The sequence below is a fragment of the Carcharodon carcharias genome, chromosome 31, assembly GCF_017639515.1.
Source record: "Carcharodon carcharias isolate sCarCar2 chromosome 31, sCarCar2.pri, whole genome shotgun sequence".
Lineage (NCBI taxonomy): Eukaryota > Metazoa > Chordata > Chondrichthyes > Lamniformes > Lamnidae > Carcharodon > Carcharodon carcharias.
Window position 1 is genome coordinate 20,068,333 of NC_054497.1, and position 23,246 is coordinate 20,091,578.

Consider the following 23,246-nt stretch of genomic DNA (forward strand, 5'->3'; position numbering starts at 1 on the left):
CCACTGCAGCATAACACACTGCCTACTGTAAGATAACACACGGCCCAATCCAACATAACACACTGCCCACTGCATATTAAGACACTGAGCACTGCAGGATAAAACACTGCCCACTGCAGCATAACACACTGCCCACTGTAGGTTAATACAATGCCCACTGCAGGCTATCACACTGCCCACTGCAGGCAAACATACTGCCCACTGCAGGTTAACAAACTGCCCACTGTAGCAGAACACACTGCCCACTGCAGCATAACACACTGCCCACTGCAGCAGAACACACTTCCCACTGCATGTTAACAAATTGCCCACTGCAGGATAAAACACTGCCCACTGCAGCATAACACACTGCCCACTGCACGATAACACACTGCCCACTGCAGGATAAAACACTGCCCACTGCAGCATAACACACTGCCCACTGCACGATAACACACTGCCCACTGCAGGATAAAACACTGCCCACTGCAGGATAACCCACTGCCCACTGCAGGTTATCACAATGCCCACTGCAGGTTAAAACACTGCCCACTGTAGCATAAAACACTGCCCACTGCAGCATAACACACTGCCTACTGTAAGATAACACATGGCCCAATCCAACATAACACACTGCTCACTGCATGTTAAGACACTGCGCACTGCAGGATAAATCATTGCCCACTGCAGCATAACACACTGCAAACTGTAGGTTAATACATTGCCTACTGCAGGTTAACACACTGCACACTGCAGCATAACACACTGCCCCCTGCAGGATAACACAATGCCCACTGCATGATAACACACTGCCCACTGCAGCATAACATACTGCCCACTGCAGGATAAGACACTGCCCACTGCAGGTTAACAAACTGCCCACTGCAGGATAACACACTGCCCACTGCAGGATAAGACACTGCCCACTGCAGGTTAACAAACTGCCCACTGCAGGTTAACAAACTGCCCACTGCAGGATAACAAACTGCCCACTGCAGCATAACACACTGCCCACTGCAGCAGAACACACTTCCCACCGCACGTTAACACATTGCCCACTGCAGGATAAAACACTGCCCACTGCAGCATAACACACTGCCCACTGCACGATAACACAATGCCCACTGCAGGATAACACACTGCCCACTGCAGGATAAAACACTGCCCACTGCAGGATAACCCACTTCCCACCGCACATTAACACACTGCCCACTGCAGAACAGCACAGTGCCCACTGCAGGATAAAACACTGCCCACTGCTAGATAACACACTGCCCACTGCAGGATAATACGCTGCCCACTGCCAGATAACACACTGCAAATGCAAGGTTAATACACTGCCCACTGTAGGATAACACACTGCCCAATGCAGGATAACACACTGCCCACTGCAGGTTAACACACTGCCCACTGCAGGTTAACACACTGCTCACTGCAGCATAACACACTGCCCACTGCAGGTTAACACACTGCCCACTGCAGGTTAACACACTGCTCACTGCAGCATAACACACTGCCCACTGCAGGTTAACACACTGCCGACTGCAGGTTAACACACTGCTCACTGCAGCATAACACACTGTTCACTGCACGTTAACACACTGCCCGCTGCAGGTTAACACCCTGCACACTGTAAGATAACACACAGCCCACTCCAACATAACACACTGCCCACCGCATGTTAAGACACTGAGCACTGCAGGATAAAACACTGCCCACTGCAGCATAACACACTGCCCACTGAAGGTTAATACACTGCCCACTGCGGGCTAACACACTGCCCACTGCAGGATAACACACTGCCCACTGCAGCATAACACACTGCCCACTGCACCATAACACACTGCCCTCTGCAGGTTAACACACTGCCCACTGCACGATAACACAATGCCCACTGCAGGATAACACACTGCCCACTGCAGGATAAAACACTGCCCACTGCAGGATAACCCACTTCCCACCGCACATTAACACACTGCCCACTGCAGAATAGCACAGTGCCCACTGCAGGATAAAACACTGCCCACTGCTAGATAACACACTGCCCACCTCAGGATAACACACTGCCCACTGCCAGATAACACACTGCAAATGCAAGGTTAATACACTGCCCACTGTAGGGTAACACACTGCCCAATGCGGGATAACATACTGCCCACTGCAGCATAACACACTGCCCACTGCAGGTTAACACACTGCCCACTGCAGGTTAACACACTGCTCACTGCAGCATAACACACTGCCCGCTGCAGCATAACACACTGCCCACTGCAGCATAACACACAGCCCACTGCAGGATAACACACTGCCCACTGCAGCATAACACACTTCCCACAGCAGGTTAACATACTGCCCACTGCAGGTTAAGACACTGCCCACTGCAGCATAACACACTGCCCACTGTAGCAGAACACACTGCCTACAGCAAGATAACACACTGCCCACAGCAGGTTAACACTCTGCCCATTGCAGGATAACTCACTGCCCACTGCAGGTTAACACAATGCCCACTGCAGGTTAAAACACTGCCCACTGTAGCATAAAACACTGCCCACTGCAGCATAACACACTGCCTACTGTAAGATAACACACGGCCCAATCCAACATAACACACTGCCCACTGCATATTAAGACACTGAGCACTGCAGGATAAAACACTGCCCACTGCAGCATAACACACTGCCCACTGTAGGTTAATACAATGCCCACTGCAGGCTATCACACTGCCCACTGCAGGCAAACATACTGCCCACTGCAGGTTAACAAACTGCCCACTGTAGCAGAACACACTGCCCACTGCAGCATAACACACTGCCCACTGCAGCAGAACACACTTCCCACTGCATGTTAACAAATTGCCCACTGCAGGATAAAACACTGCCCACTGCAGCATAACACACTGCCCACTGCACGATAACACACTGCCCACTGCAGGATAAAACACTGCCCACTGCAGCATAACACACTGCCCACTGCACGATAACACACTGCCCACTGCAGGATAAAACACTGCCCACTGCAGGATAACCCACTGCCCACTGCAGGTTATCACAATGCCCACTGCAGGTTAAAACACTGCCCACTGTAGCATAAAACACTGCCCACTGCAGCATAACACACTGCCTACTGTAAGATAACACATGGCCCAATCCAACATAACACACTGCTCACTGCATGTTAAGACACTGCGCACTGCAGGATAAATCATTGCCCACTGCAGCATAACACACTGCAAACTGTAGGTTAATACATTGCCTACTGCAGGTTAACACACTGCACACTGCAGCATAACACACTGCCCCCTGCAGGATAACACAATGCCCACTGCATGATAACACACTGCCCACTGCAGCATAACATACTGCCCACTGCAGGATAAGACACTGCCCACTGCAGGTTAACAAACTGCCCACTGCAGGATAACACACTGCCCACTGCAGGATAAGACACTGCCCACTGCAGGTTAACAAACTGCCCACTGCAGGTTAACAAACTGCCCACTGCAGGATAACAAACTGCCCACTGCAGCATAACACACTGCCCACTGCAGCAGAACACACTTCCCACCGCACGTTAACACATTGCCCACTGCAGGATAAAACACTGCCCACTGCAGCATAACACACTGCCCACTGCACGATAACACAATGCCCACTGCAGGATAACACACTGCCCACTGCAGGATAAAACACTGCCCACTGCAGGATAACCCACTTCCCACCGCACATTAACACACTGCCCACTGCAGAACAGCACAGTGCCCACTGCAGGATAAAACACTGCCCACTGCTAGATAACACACTGCCCACTGCAGGATAATACGCTGCCCACTGCCAGATAACACACTGCAAATGCAAGGTTAATACACTGCCCACTGTAGGATAACACACTGCCCAATGCAGGATAACACACTGCCCACTGCAGGTTAACACACTGCCCACTGCAGGTTAACACACTGCTCACTGCAGCATAACACACTGCCCACTGCAGGTTAACACACTGCCCACTGCAGGTTAACACACTGCTCACTGCAGCATAACACACTGCCCACTGCAGGTTAACACACTGCCGACTGCAGGTTAACACACTGCTCACTGCAGCATAACACACTGCCCGCTGCAGCATAACACACTGCCCACTGCAGCATAACACACAGCCCACTGCAGGATAACACACTGCCGACTGCAGGTTAACACACTGCTCACTGCAGCATAACACACTGCCCGCTGCAGCATAACACACTGCCCACTGCAGGTTAACATACTGCCCACTGCAGGTTAAGACACTGCCCACTGCAGCACAACACACTGCCCACTGTAGCAGAACACACTGCCTACAGCAAGATAACACACTGCCCACAGCAGGTTAACACTCTGCCCATTGCAGGATAACTCACTGCCCACTGCAGGTTAACACAATGCCCACTGCAGGTTAAAACACTGCCCACTGTAGCATAAAACACTGCCCACTGCAGCATAACACACTGCCTACTGTAAGATAACACACGGCCCAATCCAACATAACGCACTGCCCACTGCATATTAAGACACTGAGCACTGCAGGATAAAACACTGCCCACTGCAGCATAACACACTGCCCACTGTAGGTTAATACAATGCCCACTGCAGGCTATCACACTGCCCACTGCAGGCAAACACACTGCCCACTGCAGTATAACAAACTGCCCACTGTAGCAGAACACACTGCCCACTGCAGCATAACACACTGCCTACTGCAGCAGAACACACTTCCCACCGCATGTTAACAAATTGCCCACTGCAGGATAAAACACTGCCCACTGCAGCATAACACACTGCCCACTGCACGATAACACACTGCCCACTGCACGATAAAACACTGCCCACTGCAGGATAAAACACTGCCCACTGCAGGATAACCCACTGCCCACTGCAGGTTATCACAATGCCCACTGCAGGTTAAAACACTGCCCACTGTAGCATAAAACACTGCCCACTGCAGCATAACACACTGCCTACTGTAAGATAACACATGGCCCAATCCAACATAACACACTGCTCACTGCATGTTAAGACACTGCGCACTGCAGGATAAATCATTGCCCACTGCAGCATAACCCACTGCAAACTGTAGGTTAATACACTGCCTACTGTAGGTTAACACACTGCCCACTGCAGCATAACACACTGACCCCTGCAGGATAACACACTGCCCACTGCAGGATAACACACTGCCCACTGCCGGTGAACACACTGCCCACTGCAGCATAACACACTGCCCCCTGCAGGAAACACACTGCCCACTGCAGGCTAGCACAGTACCCATTGCAGCATCACACTCTGTCCACTGCAGCATAACACAATGCCCACTGCAGCATCACACTCTGTCCAATGCAGCATAACACACTGCCCACTGCAGGATAACACACTTCTCACTGCAGCATAACACACTGCGCACGGCAGGATAAAATACTGCCCACTACAGCATAACACACTGCCCACTGCAGGTTAACACACTGCCCACTGCAGGTTAACACACTGCTCACTGCAGCATAACACACTGCCCACTGCAGCATAACACACTGCCCACTGCAGCATAACACACTGCCCACTGCAGCATAACACACAGCCCACTGCAGGATAACACACTGCCCACTGCAGCATAACACACTGCCCACTGTAGCAGAACACACTGCCTACAGCAAGATAACACACTGCCCACAGCAGGTTAACACTCTGCCCATTGCAGGATAACTCACTGCCCACTGCAGGTTAACACACACTGTCAATGCAGGATAACACACTGCCCACTGCAGGTTAACACACTGTCCGCTGCACGATAACACACTGCCCACTGCAGGTTAACACACTGCCCATTGCAGGTTAACGTACTGCCCACTGCAGGTTAACACACTGTCCGCTGCATGATAACACACTGCCCACTGCAGGTTAACACACTGTCCGCTGCATGATAACACACTGCCCACTGCAGGTTAACACACTGCCCACTGCAGGTTAACACACTGCCCACTGCACGTTAATACACTGCCCACTGCAGGTCAACACACTGCTCACTGCAGCATAACATACAGCAAACTGCAGGATAACACACTGCATAATGCACCATAACACACTGCCCACTGCAGGTTAACACACACTGTCAATGCAGGATAACACACTGCCCACTGCAGGTTAACACACTGTCCGCTGCACGATAACACACTGCCCACTGCAGGTTAACACACTGCCCACTGCAGGTTAACGTACTGCCCACTGCAGTTTAACACACTGCGCTCTGCAGGATAGCACGGTGCCCACTGCAGCATCACACTCTGCCCCTGCCAGATAAGACACTGCCCAATGCAGGATAACACGCTGCCCACTGCATCATAACACACTGCAAACACCAGGTTAATAAACTGCCCACTGTAGGAAAACACACTGCCCACTGCAGCATAACACACTGCCCACTGCAGCAGAACACACTTCCCACCGCATGTTAACAAATTGCCCACTGCAGGATAAAACACTGCCCACTGCAGCATAACACACTGCCCACTGCACGATAACACACTGCCCACTGCACGATAAAACACTGCCCACTGCAGGATAAAACACTGCCCACTGCAGGATAACCCACTGCCCACTGCAGGTTATCACAATGCCCACTGCAGGTTAAAACACTGCCCACTGTAGCATAAAACACTGCCCACTGCAGCATAACACACTGCCTACTGTAAGATAACACATGGCCCAATCCAACATAACACACTGCTCAATGCATGTTAAGACACTGCGCACTGCAGGATAAATCATTGCCCACTGCAGCATAACCCACTGCAATCTGTAGGTTAATACACTGCCTACTGTAGGTTAACACACTGCCCACTGCAGCATAACACACTGACCCCTGCAGGATAACACACTGCCCACTGCAGGATAACACACTGCCCACTGCCAGTGAACACACTGCCCACAGCAGCATAACACACTGCCCCCTGCAGGAAACACACTGCCCACTGCAGGCTAGCACAGTACCCATTAGCAGCATCACACTCTGTCCACTGCAGCATAACACAATGCCCACTGCAGCATCACACTCTGTCCAATGCAGCATAACACACTGCCCACTGCAGGATAACACACTTCTCACTGCAGCATAACACACTGCGCACGGCAGGATAAAATACTGCCCACTACAGCATAACACACTGCCCACTGCAGGTTCACACACTGCTCACTGCAGTATAACACACTGCCCACTGCAGGTCAACACACTGCTCACTGCAGTATAACACACAGCAAACTGCAGGATAACACACTGCCCACTGCAGGATAACACGCTGCACAATGTAGGTTAACAACCTGCACACTGCAGCTGAACACACTGCCCACTGTAAGATAACACACTGCCCACAGCATGTTAAGAACCTGCGCACTGCAGGATAAAACACTGCCCACTGCAGGTTAACACACTGCTCACTGCAGCATAACACACTGTCCACTGCACGTTAACACACTGCCCGCTGCAGGTTAACATACTGCCCACTGCACGTTTACACACTGCCCACTGCACGTTTACACACTGCCCACTGCAGGTTAACACCCTGCAAACTGTAAGATAACACACAGCCCACTCCAACATAACACACTGCCCACCGCATGTTAAGACTCTGAGCACTGCAGGATAAATCATTGCCCACTGCAGCATAACACACTGCCCACTGTAGGTTAATACACTGCCTACTGCAGGCTAACACACTGCCCACTGCAGGATAACACACTGACCCCTGCAGGATAACACACTGCCCACTGCAGGATAACACACTGCCCACTGCCGGTGAACACACTGCCCACTGCAGCATAACACACTGCCCCCTGCAGGATAACACACTGCCCACTGCAGGCTAGCACAGTACCCATTGCAGCATCACACTCTGTCCACTGCAGCATAACACAATGCCCACTGCAGCATCACACTCTGTCCAATGCAGCATAACACACTGCCCACTGCAGGATAACACACTTCTCACTGCAGCATAACACACTGCGCACTGCAGGATAAAATACTGCCCACTGCAGCATAACACACTGCCCACTGCAGGTTCACACACTGCTCACTGCAGTATAACACACTGCCCACTGCAGGTTAACACACTGCCCACTGCACGTTAATACACTGCCCACTGCAGGTCAACACACTGCTCACTGCAGTATAACACACAGCAAACTGCAGGATAACACACTGCATAATGCAGCATAACACACTGCCCACTGCAGGTTAACACACACTGTCAATGCAGGATAACACACTGCCCACTGCAGGTTAACACACTGTCCGCTGCACGATAACACACTGCCCACTGCAGGTTAACACACTGCCCACTGCAGGTTAACGTACTGCCCACTGCAGTTTAACACACTGCGCACTGCAGGATAGCACGGTGCCCACTGCAGCATCACACTCTGCCCCTGCCAGATAAGACACTGCCCAATGCAGGATAACACGCTGCCCACTGCATCATAACACACTGCAAACACCAGGTTAATAAACTGCCCACTGTAGGGTAACACACTGTCCACTGCAGCATAACATACTGCCCACTGCAGGTTAACACACTGCTCACTGCAGCATAACACACTGCCCGCTGCAGCATAACACACTGCCCACTGCAGCATAACACACAGCCCACTGCAGGATAACACACTGCCCACTGCAGCATAACACACTTCCCACTGCAGGTTAACATACTGCCCACTGCAGGTTAAGACACTGCCCACTGCAGCATAACACACTGCCCACTGTAGCAGAACACACTGCCTACAGCAAGATAACACACTGCCCACAGCAGGTTAACACTCTGCCCATTGCAGGATAACTCACTGCCCACTGCAGGTTAACACACACTGTCAATGCAGGATAACACACTGCCCACTGCAGGTTAACACACTGTCCGCTGCACGATAACACACTGCCCACTGCAGGTTAACACACTGCCCACTGCAGGTTAACGTACTGCCCACTGCAGGTTAACACACTGTCCGCTGCATGATAACACACTGCCCACTGCAGGTTAACACACTGTCCGCTGCATGATAACACACTGCCCACTGCAGGTTAACACACTGCCCACTGCAGGTTAACACACTGCCCACTGCACGTTAATACACTGCCCACTGCAGGTCAACACACTGCTCACTGCAGCATAACATACAGCAAACTGCAGGATAACACACTGCATAATGCACCATAACACACTGCCCACTGCAGGTTAACACACACTGTCAATGCAGGATAACACACTGCCCACTGCAGGTTAACACACTGTCCGCTGCACGATAACACACTGCCCACTGCAGGTTAACACACTGCCCACTGCAGGTTAACGTACTGCCCACTGCAGTTTAACACACTGCGCTCTGCAGGATAGCACGGTGCCCACTGCAGCATCACACTCTGCCCCTGCCAGATAAGACACTGCCCAATGCAGGATAACACGCTGCCCACTGCATCATAACACACTGCAAACACCAGGTTAATAAACTGCCCACTGTAGGATAACACACTGCCCACTGCAGCATAACACACTGCCCACTGCAGCAGAACACACTTCCCACCGCATGTTAACAAATTGCCCACTGCAGGATAAAACACTGCCCACTGCAGCATAACACACTGCCCACTGCACGATAACACACTGCCCACTGCACGATAAAACACTGCCCACTGCAGGATAAAACACTGCCCACTGCAGGATAACCCACTGCCCACTGCAGGTTATCACAATGCCCACTGCAGGTTAAAACACTGCCCACTGTAGCATAAAACACTGCCCACTGCAGCATAACACACTGCCTACAGCAAGATAACACACTGCCCACAGCAGGTTAACACTCTGCCCATTGCAGGATAACTCACTGCCCACTGCAGGTTAACACACACTGTCAATGCAGGATAACACACTGCCCACTGCAGGTTAACACACTGTCCGCTGCACGATAACACACTGCCCACTGCAGGTTAACACACTGCCCACTGCAGGTTAACGTACTGCCCACTGCAGGTTAACACACTGTCCGCTGCATGATAACACACTGCCCACTGCAGGTTAACACACTGTCCGCTGCATGATAACACACTGCCCACTGCAGGTTAACACACTGCCCACTGCAGGTTAACACACTGCCCACTGCACGTTAATACACTGCCCACTGCAGGTCAACACACTGCTCACTGCAGCATAACATACAGCAAACTGCAGGATAACACACTGCATAATGCACCATAACACACTGCCCACTGCAGGTTAACACACACTGTCAATGCAGGATAACACACTGCCCACTGCAGGTTAACACACTGTCCGCTGCACGATAACACACTGCCCACTGCAGGTTAACACACTGCCCACTGCAGGTTAACGTACTGCCCACTGCAGTTTAACACACTGCGCTCTGCAGGATAGCACGGTGCCCACTGCAGCATCACACTCTGCCCCTGCCAGATAAGACACTGCCCAATGCAGGATAACACGCTGCCCACTGCATCATAACACACTGCAAACACCAGGTTAATAAACTGCCCACTGTAGGATAACACACTGCCCACTGCAGCATAACACACTGCCCACTGCAGCAGAACACACTTCCCACCGCATGTTAACAAATTGCCCAATGCAGGATAAAACACTGCCCACTGCAGCATAACACACTGCCCACTGCACGATAACACACTGCCCACTGCACGATAAAACACAGCCCACTGCAGGATAAAACACTGCCCACTGCAGGATAACACACTGCCCACTGCAGGTTATCACAATGCCCACTGCAGGTTAAAACACTGCCCACTGTAGCATAAAACACTGCCCACTGCAGCATAACACACTGCCTACTGTAAGATAACACATGGCCCAATCCAACATAACACACTGCTCAATGCATGTTAAGACACTGCGCACTGCAGGATAAATCATTGCCCACTGCAGCATAACCCACTGCAATCTGTAGGTTAATACACTGCCTACTGTAGGTTAACACACTGCCCACTGCAGCATAACACACTGACCCCTGCAGGATAACACACTGCCCACTGCAGGATAACACACTGCCCACTGCCAGTGAACACACTGCCCACAGCAGCATAACACACTGCCCCCTGCAGGAAACACACTGCCCACTGCAGGCTAGCACAGTACCCATTAGCAGCATCACACTCTGTCCACTGCAGCATAACACAATGCCCACTGCAGCATCACACTCTGTCCAATGCAGCATAACACACTGCCCACTGCAGGATAACACACTTCTCACTGCAGCATAACACACTGCGCACGGCAGGATAAAATACTGCCCACTACAGCATAACACACTGCCCACTGCAGGTTCACACACTGCTCACTGCAGTATAACACACTGCCCACTGCAGGTCAACACACTGCTCACTGCAGTATAACACACAGCAAACTGCAGGATAACACACTGCCCACTGCAGGATAACACGCTGCACAATGTAGGTTAACAACCTGCACACTGCAGCTGAACACACTGCCCACTGTAAGATAACACACTGCCCACAGCATGTTAAGAACCTGCGCACTGCAGGATAAAACACTGCCCACTGCAGGTTAACACACTGCTCACTGCAGCATAACACACTGTCCACTGCACGTTAACACACTGCCCGCTGCAGGTTAACATACTGCCCACTGCACGTTTACACACTGCCCACTGCACGTTTACACACTGCCCACTGCAGGTTAACACCCTGCAAACTGTAAGATAACACACAGCCCACTCCAACATAACACACTGCCCACCGCATGTTAAGACACTGAGCACTGCAGGATAAATCATTGCCCACTGCAGCATAACACACTGCCCACTGTAGGTTAATACACTGCCTACTGCAGGCTAACACACTGCCCACTGCAGGATAACACACTGACCCCTGCAGGATAACACACTGCCCACTGCAGGATAACACACTGCCCACTGCCGGTGAACACACTGCCCACTGCAGCATAACACACTGCCCCCTGCAGGATAACACACTGCCCACTGCAGGCTAGCACAGTACCCATTGCAGCATCACACTCTGTCCACTGCAGCATAACACAATGCCCACTGCAGCATCACACTCTGTCCAATGCAGCATAACACACTGCCCACTGCAGGATAACACACTTCTCACTGCAGCATAACACACTGCGCACTGCAGGATAAAATACTGCCCACTGCAGCATAACACACTGCCCACTGCAGGTTCACACACTGCTCACTGCAGTATAACACACTGCCCACTGCAGGTTAACACACTGCCCACTGCACGTTAATACACTGCCCACTGCAGGTCAACACACTGCTCACTGCAGTATAACACACAGCAAACTGCAGGATAACACACTGCATAATGCAGCATAACACACTGCCCACTGCAGGTTAACACACACTGTCAATGCAGGATAACACACTGCCCACTGCAGGTTAACACACTGTCCGCTGCACGATAACACACTGCCCACTGCAGGTTAACACACTGCCCACTGCAGGTTAACGTACTGCCCACTGCAGTTTAACACACTGCGCACTGCAGGATAGCACGGTGCCCACTGCAGCATCACACTCTGCCCCTGCCAGATAAGACACTGCCCAATGCAGGATAACACGCTGCCCACTGCATCATAACACACTGCAAACACCAGGTTAATAAACTGCCCACTGTAGGGTAACACACTGTCCACTGCAGCATAACATACTGCCCACTGCAGCATAATACACTGCCCACTGCAGTTTAACACACTGCTGACCGCAGGTTAACACACTGCCCACTGCAGCATAACACACTTCCCACTCGAGCATAACACACTGCCGACCGCAGGTTAACACAATGCCCGCTGCAGCTTAATACACTGCCCACTGCAGGTTAACACACTGCCCGCTGCACGATAACACACTGCCCACTGCAGGATAACACACTGCCACTGCAGGTTAACCCACTTCACACCGCACATTAACGCACGGCCCACTGCAGAATAGCACAGTGCCCACTGCAGCATCACACTCTGCCCACTGCCAGATAACACCATGCCCACTGCATCATAACACACTGCAAATGCCAGGTTAATACACTGCCCACTGTAGGATAACACACTGCCCACTACAGGATAACACACTGCCCACTGCAGCATAACACACTGCCCACTGCAGGTTAACACACTGCCTACTGCAGCATAACACACTGCCCACTGCAGCATAACACACTGCCCACTGCAGGTTAACACACTGCACAATGTAGGTTAACAACCTGCACACTGCAGCTGAACACACTGCCCATTGTAAGATAACACACTGCCCACAGCATGTTAAGAACCTGCGCACTGCAGGATAAAACACTGCCCACTGCAGGTTAACACACTGCTCACTGCAGCATAACACACTGTTCACTGCACATTAACACACTGCCCGCTGCAGGTTAACATACTGCCCACTGCACGTTTACACACTGCCCACTGCACGTTTACACACTGCCCACTGCAGGTTAACACCCTGCACACTGTAAGATAACACACAGCCAACTCCAACATAACACACTGCCCACCGCATGTTAAGACACTGAGCACTGCAGGATAAAACACTGCCCACTGCAGCATAACACACTGCCCACTGTAGGTTAATACACTGCCCACTGCGGGCTAACACACTGCCCACTGCAGCAGAACACACTTCCCACCGCATGTTAACACATTGCCCACTGCAGGATAAAACACTGCCCACTGCAGCATAACACACTGCCCACTGCACGATAACACACTGCCCACTGCAGGATCAAACACTGCCCAATGCAGCATAACACACTGCCCACTGCCAGATAACACAATGCCCACTGCAGGATAACACGCTGCGCACTGCCAGATAACACACTGCAAATGCCAGGTTAATACACTGCCCACTGTAGGATAACACACTGCCCACTGCAGGATAAACTCACTGCCCACCGCATGTTAAGACACTGAGCACTGCAGGATTAAACACTGCCCACTGCAGCATAACACACTGCCCACTGTAGGTTCACACACTGCTCACTGCAGTATAACACACTGCCCACTGCAGGTTAACACACTGCCCACTGCTCGTTAATACACTGCCCACTGCAGGTCAACACACTGCTCACTGCAGTATAACACACAGCAAACTGCAGGATAACACACTGCATAATGCAGCATAACACACTGCCCACTGCAGGTTAACACACACTGTCAATGCAGGATAACACACTGCCCACTGCAGGTTAACACACTGTCCGCTGCACGATAACACACTGCCCACTGCAGGTTAACACACTGCCCACTGCAGGTTAACACACTGCCCACTGCACGTTAATACACTGCCCACTGCAGGTCAACACACTGCTCACTGCAGTATAACACACAGCAAACTGCAGGATAACACACTGCATAATGCAGCATAACACACTGCCCACTGCAGGTTAACACACACTGTCAATGCAGGATAACACACTGCCCACTGCAGGTTAACACACTGTCCGCTGCACGATAACACACTGCCCACTGCAGGTTAACACACTGCCCACTGCAGGTTAACGTACTGCCCACTGCAGTTTAACACACTGCGCACTGCAGGATAGCACGGTGCCCACTGCAGCATCACACTCTGCCCCTGCCAGATAAGACACTGCCCAATGCAGGATAACACGCTGCCCACTGCATCATAACACACTGCAAACACCAGGTTAATAAACTGCCCACTGTAGGGTAACACACTGTCCACTGCAGCATAACATACTGCCCACTGCAGCATAATACACTGCCCACTGCAGTTTAACACACTGCTGACCGCAGGTTAACACACTGCCCACTGCAGCATAACACACTTCCCACTCGAGCATAACACACTGCCGACCGCAGGTTAACACAATGCCCGCTGCAGCTTAATACACTGCCCACTGCAGGTTAACACACTGCCCGCTGCACGTTAACGCACGGCCCACTGCAGAATAGCACAGTGCCCACTGCAGCATCACACTCTGCCCACTGCCAGATAACACCATGCCCACTGCATCATAACACACTGCAAATGCCAGGTTAATACACTGCCCACTGCAGCATAACACACTGCCCACTGCAGGTTAACACACTGCACAATGTAGGTTAACAACCTGCACACTGCAGCTGAACACACTGTTCACTGCACATTAACACACTGCCCGCTGCAGGTTAACATACTGCCCACTGCACGTTTACACACTGCCCACTGCACGTTTACACACTGCCCACTGCAGGTTAACACCCTGCACACTGTAAGATAACACACAGCCAACTCCAACATAACACACTGCCCACCGCATGTTAAGACACTGAGCACTGCAGGATAAAACACTGCCCACTGCAGCATAACACACTGCCCACTGTAGGTTAATACACTGCCCACTGCGGGCTAACACACTGCCCACTGCAGCAGAACACACTTCCCACCGCATGTTAACACATTGCCCACTGCAGGATAAAACACTGCCCACTGCAGCATAACACACTGCCCACTGCACGATAACACACTGCCCACTGCAGGATCAAACACTGCCCAATGCAGCATAACACACTGCCCACTGCCAGATAACACAATGCCCACTGCAGGATAACACGCTGCACACTGCCAGATAACACACTGTAAATGCCAGGTTAATACACTGCCCACTGTAGGATAACACACTGCCCACTGCAGGATAAACTCACTGCCCACCGCATGTTAAGACACTGAGCACTGCAGGATTAAACACTGCCCACTGCAGCATAACACACTGCCCACTGTAGGTTCACACACTGCTCACTGCAGTATAACACACTGCCCACTGCAGGTTAACACACTGCCCACTGCTCGTTAATACACTGCCCACTGCAGGTCAACACACTGCTCACTGCAGTATAACACACAGCAAACTGCAGGATAACACACTGCATAATGCAGCATAACACACTGCCCACTGCAGGTTAACACACACTGTCAATGCAGGATAACACACTGCCCACTGCAGGTTAACACACTGTCCGCTGCACGATAACACACTGCCCACTGCAGGTTAACACACTGCCCACTGCAGGTTAACACACTGCCCACTGCACGTTAATACACTGCCCACTGCAGGTCAACACACTGCTCACTGCAGCATAACATACAGCAAACTGCAGGATAACACACTGCATAATGCACCATAACACACTGCCCACTGCAGGTTAACACACACTGTCAATGCAGGATAACACACTGCCCACTGCAGGTTAACACACTGTCCGCTGCACGATAACACACTGCCCACTGCAGGTTAACACACTGCCCACTGCAGGTTAACGTACTGCCCACTGCAGTTTAACACACTGCGCACTGCAGGATAGCACGGTGCCCACTGCAGCATCACACTCTGCCCCTGCCAGATAAGACACTGCCCAATGCAGGATAACACGCTGCCCACTGCATCATAACACACTGCAAACACCAGGTTAATAAACTGCCCACTGTAGGGTAACACACTGTCCACTGCAGCATAACATACTGCCCACTGCAGCATAATACACTGCCTACTGCAGTTTAACACACTGCCGACCGCAGGTTAACACACTGCCCACTGCAGCATAACACACTTCCCACTCGAGCATAACACACTGCCGACCGCAGGTTAACACAATGCCCGCTGCAGCTTAATACACTGCCCACTGCAGGTTAACACACTGCCCGCTGCACGATAACACACTGCCCACTGCAGGATAACACACTGCCACTGCAGGTTAACCCACTTCCCACCGCACATTAACGCACGGCCCACTGCAGAATAGCACAGTGCCCACTGCAGCATCACACTCTGCCCACTGCCAGATAACACCATGCCCACTGCATCATAACACACTGCAAATGCCAGGTTAATACACTGCCCACTGTAGGATAACACACTGCCCACTACAGGATAACACACTGCCCACTGCAGCATAACAGACTGCCCACTGCAGGTTAACACACTGCCTACTGCAGCATAACACACTGCCCACTGCAGCATAACACACAGCCTACTGCAGCATAACACACTGCCCACTGCAGGATAACACGCTGCACAATGTAGGTTAACAACCTGCACACTGCAGCTGAACACACTGCCCACTGGAGGATAACACACTGCCCACTGCAGGATAACATACTGCCCACTGCTGTCCTTTGTCACCTAAATGATAAAAGGTGGGAACAAAGTTGGGTTTCATCTCAATTTGGGGTGGATGCCCTGTGCTGATAAGGGGGGGTTATCCCCCAAGCTATCACCACTCCCCCTCCTCGCCACCTGATCTCCAAAACCCTGCCCCTGACTCCCCCCACTCCCCTGACACCGAAAATAGACATGAATGTGCATTAAAAAGTGCATACCCTAATTGGGGCTGTCAGAGAACTGTCAAAACTCATTGGAACTGTCAAACCTGTCAAGGGATTTAACTCTGGCCTTTAAATTTAAAAAACAAGTAAAGTTTAAAAAAAAACTCAGCACTTGCTATTTCTCTGTGTCTGTTGAAACAGGCCTGAAGGTTATCATTACAGGATTTGTGCTGACTGCCTGATTTTATAACATAACATTATCACTTTAAGTGAGCAGATTGATTGGCAGCTCCAAGTGGTTGTGGAATAGAGATGTTTGTTTTCATAGGAGATCAGTTGAAGGCATTTCAATGTACTGAATGTTTTTTTTAATCAATGAGAGTTTTTTAAATGGTAATTTCATCAATGGATACATTAGTTTATGTCAAGATCGTTCCTGAGGTTTCCTCATATTGGATTGTAGGTACATTGGGATGGAGGGTGTAAGGGTAAGTTTCATCAAAGTCCCCCTCAGACAAACGTACCCAGGGCCAGGATTTCATGTTCCCAATTGGGACCAAAATGGAGGTGGGGCTGGGAGAAATGGGAATCTGGTCCCGGCTCTGGTAGGGGGTGAAAGGGGTAAGGGGGAGTGAGGGTGGGTATGGGATGAAGGGTAAGGGGAGTGAGTGTGGGTATGGGGGTGGTGAAGGGGTAAAGGGTAGTGAGGGTGGGTGTGGGGTGAAGGGGTAAGGGGGAGTGAGGGTCAGTATGGGGTGAAGGGTAAGGGGGAGTGAGAGTGGGTATGGGGGTAAAGGGGTAGGGGGAGTGAGGGTGGGTATGGGGGTAAAAGGGTAAGGGGAGTGAGGGTGGGTATGGCAGTAAAGGGGTAGGGGGAGTGAGGGTGGGTATGGGGGGTAAAGGGGTAAGGGGAGTGAGGGTGGGTCTGGGGGGGTAAAGGGGTAAGGGGAGTGAGGGTGGGTATGGGGGTAAAGGGGTAGGGGGAGTGAGGGTGGGTATGGGGGTAAAGGGGTAGGGGGGTGAGGGGGGTGAGGGTGGGTATGGGGGGTAAAGGGGTAAGGGGAGTGAGGGTGGGTATGGGGGGTAAAGGGGTAAGGGGAGTGAGGGTGGGTATGGGGGTAAAGGGGTAGGGGGAGTGAGGGTGGGTATGGGGGTAAAGGGGTAAGGGGAGTGAGGGTGGGTATGGCGGTAAAGGGGTAGGGGGAGTGAGGGTGGGTATGGGGGGTAAAGGGGTAAGGGGAGTGAGGGTGGGTATGGGGGTAAAGGGGTAGGGGGAGTGAGGGTGGGTATGTTGGGTTGAGGGTGTGAAGGGCTGTGGGGTGGGTTGGTGGGGTGATATAATACTGATCCACGTTGCTTTATTGCTTGCTTTGAGGCAGCGATGTTCTCATCCACAGAGACAGGCTGCGAAACTGGGCTGGATCAGCATTGGCCCATCTCCATCTCAGGGCCTGTTTCTGCCTCTGGAAACAGGGGGTCTCTATCCAGCCCATACCCACCTCCCTAAAATGAAAATAGAGCAGATGGGCTCCTCCTGGGCAGAGATGAGGTCGCGGGTTCGGGAAAATTCCCAACTTGGTTGGCCAGCAGCTCCCAGGAGCCGGGACTTCCGTCCCCAGGGTCTTTGATCCTGGGAAAGGCCCAGATTGGCACTTAAAATGGTGGACTGTCCCCAAAGGAGATGACACAGGGCCCTCAGCACCTCTTCAACCAGAGGGAAAGTACCCCATCGCCTGGATTAAATTCCAGAAGGATAAGGGCAGCAGACATGTAGAAAAACCACCAAGTTCCCCTCCAATCCACGCACCCATCCTGACTTGGAAATATATCGGCCGTTCCTTCACCGTCGCTGGGTCAAAATCCTGGAACTCCCTCCCTAACAGCACGGTGGGTGTACCTACACCACATGGACTGCAGCGGCTCAAGAAGGCAGCTTACCACCACCTTCTCACAGAATCACAGAATTGTTACAGCACAGAAGGAGGCCATTCGGCCCATCGTGTCTGCACTGGCTCTCCGAATGAGCAATTTACCAAGCACCATTCTCTTGCCTTCCCCCCATGACCCTGCACACTCTTCCTTTTCAGATGACAAGGGGTGATAATCCCTTTGAACCTGCCTCCACCACACTCTCAGGCAGTGCCTTCCAAACCCTAACCACTCGCTGCGTGAAAAAGCTTCTCCTCAGATCACTTTGCTTCTTTTATTAATTACTTTAAACCTGTGCCCTCTCACTTTCACTTTCTCACTTTTACGAGTTTTACAGTTTCTCCCTTTCTACTCTGCCCAGACCCCTCATGAGTTTGAATATCTCTATCAAACCTCCTCTCAGCTTTCTTATCATAGAAAATGGTTCTAATTTCTCCAATCTATTCTCTTAACTGAAGTTCCCCATCCCTGGTAACATTCTTGTGAGTCTTTACTACACTCATTCTGATGCCTTCACATCCTGGGTAGTGCCCAGAACTGGACACAAAACTCCAGCTGAGGCCGAACTAGTGTCTTTGTGTCAACATATCTTCCTTGGCTCTTGTACTTTATGCCCCTATTAATAAAGTTTAGGACATCCTTTAAAAAGTACCTGGATGAGCACTTGGCACGTCATAACATTCAAGGCTATGGGCCAAGTGCTGGTAAATGGGATTGGGTAGGTAGGTCGGTGCAGACTCGATGGGCCGAAAGGCCTCTTCTGCACTGTGTGATTCTGTGATTCTGTGGTACTCTATGCTTTATTAACCACACTCTCACTTTCCTGCTACCTTCAGTGACTTATGCACATATGCACCCAGGTCCCTCTGCTCCTGTAACCCCTCTATAGTTGTATCCTTTATTTTATCATGTCTCTCCATATTCTTCCTACCAAAATGAATCACTTTGTGTTTCTCTGCATCGAACTTCATCTGCCAACCTGCCTATGTCCTTTTAAAGTCCTACACTGTCCTCCTCACAGCCCCCACAATGCTTCCGAGTTTTGTACCATCTGCAAACTTTAAAATTGCCCCCCCACGCACCAAGGGCTAAGGCTGGAATTTTCTGACCCCTCCCGCCGATGGGGTCTTCCGGTCCCACTGAAGTCGACGGACATTTGAGGGGCTCGCCGCACCCACTACCATGGTGGGGTCAAAAAATCCCGGCCTGGCTCATCTCAAGGGCCTTGCCAGCGACATTCACATCCCATTAATGAAGGATAAAGAATGCCCGGATTCCAGGCTCGAGTCTCTGGAGTGGGGCTCAGACCCACGATCTCCTAACCCCAGGTGGAGGTGCAACACACTGAGCCATGGCTGACCTGCACCTGAGTAAAACTGTAAAAAAACCGGATGGAGATATTCAGTTGTGGTCTATCCTTGATGACTGACCTCAATTCACCACCGGAATTCTTGGTAATCCATCATAGCACCGATCGTTTTTTATCCTCCTTGATCTGTGTTGATTGCCGAAAGCACAATTTCTGACTGTTACTCTAATCTCTTCCCTTTCATTTGTTTTTGAACTGTTATCTATCTTACCTTTGCTACGTAATCCCTTCCTGCTGTTTACTGGCTTAAAGTCCTTGTGACTCTCACCCTCTTTATCCTTCCCACGAGGAGCCTGGCCCAATCTGGTTCAGCTGCAGCCCGGCTCAATGGGACACTTCCTTTCTGTGTCCCATCGAATGGGTTCCCCCTTTCCACACCCACTCCTTCAGCCTGGTGTTCAACCTGCTTATCCCCAATTCCACATGTGGCTCGGGTAATCACCCACAGATTTTAAACCTTGAGGGTCCCACTTTTTGATAGAGCCTCCTAGTTCCTCAAGGGACAACACCACTAACTCTCACACACACACACCCTCCATCAGGCTCATACCCTCACAAGCTAGCGCCCTCCATCCCCCCATGACTCCGCTCACCACACAAACATTCCACACAGTGTCACACCCACTGCTCACACTCTCTCCACCTGTTTTCAGGCAGGAGAAGCTGGCTCACAGCAGCAGGACTTTTCCTCTACTCTTCCCTATGGTTTTAGCCCCAACATTGATCACAGCAACTGGATTCTCTCTCACTCCCTCTCCAATATCCCTGCAAGCTGATTTACCCTGGCACCAAGTAGGCAACAAACCAACTAGGACTCAATCCTGCTTATAAAGGATACAATCTGTCCCCCGAATTATCAAAACCCCAATAACTACATTACAAGCCCTTGTCCTCATCCTCCTCCCTCCCCCAACTTTGGACAGCTTCCTACTCCAAGGTAGAAATGCTCCTAATCCAGGCTCTCATTCCGACAGTCTTTATCATTCTCCTGACATTGTACCTGTCAGATAAGGTCAGTTTCTGCAGGTCTGCATTCTCTATCTCAGCTGAGTTTGCCTTACTCTGTATGCCATCGGTCACACAAACCCTGTCCTGAACTTGTACCTCTCTATGAGGTGTGGCTAAGGTCTGGAGTAAACTTTCCAGAAACTGCTCCCTCTCTCTAATGTGCTGTAATATCTCAAACGACTCTTAGCCAGAGAGGTTTGAGATGGAGGCGTCAATTCTAGATGAGGCAGTCTCATAATCTCACTGAGACAGTGTGAGTCTCAAACGCTCACAATCTCCATTCCAAGCACACTGTGTGCTCTGCCATGTCTTAGCCTAGATTATTTATGCCTATTTCTTACCTGCTGTAATTTGTGTTTCTTTTTTTAATCACTAACTTACACTAAGCACTGAAGAACCAGACCCAAGCTGACTCGAATCACTATCAGTGGGATTGTCCCAGATTCACACTAAGTGCGGTAGTGGGTGGGAAAAAGGACATTTTACCCACCGGCTGCAATGGCGGCTTTTCACATCCTCATTAATCAGATATTCCCGGGAAACACGGCCTGGAATTCACCCACCACGCCATCACCTCGCTGTTTCCTCACGCCGGGAGCCATGTTTAAAGTCCAGCCGTGCGCACACCTCTCAGTGCTTCCAGCCCAGGGCTGCTGTACACAAGACACGGCCCCGAAAGGCAAGAAGACTGCAGCCTCCCTGATTCAGTGACACGTCCCTGGGACACCTTTTAGATGCTGTGGAGGCCTCACCGTGATGTCTTCTACCCCCACTCTGGGCGAAGGCCAGCAAGCAAGGTCACCAATCCAGCATGGGAGGCGTGGCAGCGGTGGTCAGTGTCAACCCCCTGCAAAAGAGGACAACCGCCCAGCGCTGCAAGAGGGTGAATGGTCTCATCTGTTCCGCCAAGGTAAGTCACTCTTCTCATCACTCTCAACCCACACACTCACAAACCCATCACACATCCACAGGGATCTCACACCTCAAGGGACAACACCACTAACTCTCACACACATCCTCACATCCCCATCAGGCTCATACCCTCTGGAGCTCACGTCCCCATCCCGTCCATGGCTCCGCTCACCACACAAACATTCCCCTCAGTGCCATGTGTCCTGTTCACACTCTCTCCATCTGTTTTCATGCAGGAGAAACTGGCTCATAACAACAGGGAGAGGTCCCAGACCTGGGGGTGGAGTGGCCCACATTAGGCCCCTCACTCACTTTGAGGAGTGTACTATCGCGCTGACTGGTGAGGACATGGATCCTGCCTGCGGTGAGGGGAGGTCAGAGACGAACACCCACGTGAGGATCCTGCACCACATCATCCCTCTCTCAACACAACTGTGAGTGTCTCTCTCTCTCTCCTGCTTTGACTCTGCTGCCATGCACTCATTATCTCTACTTTGGTTCACAGGGAGCTCTGACAAGCGACAGACACCCTCAGCCAGCCAGTCCCTCTGCTCCATCCAGGCCCTCACCTCCAGCCAAGAGGGAACCTCCTCCATTGAAGAGCTGGGAATAAGCAGCCTGGAAGACCTATCACAGCGCTTACCCACACCCTGCACCAGCACAGAGACACACACACCTCGGTGGGACCTAGATCCAGAGCA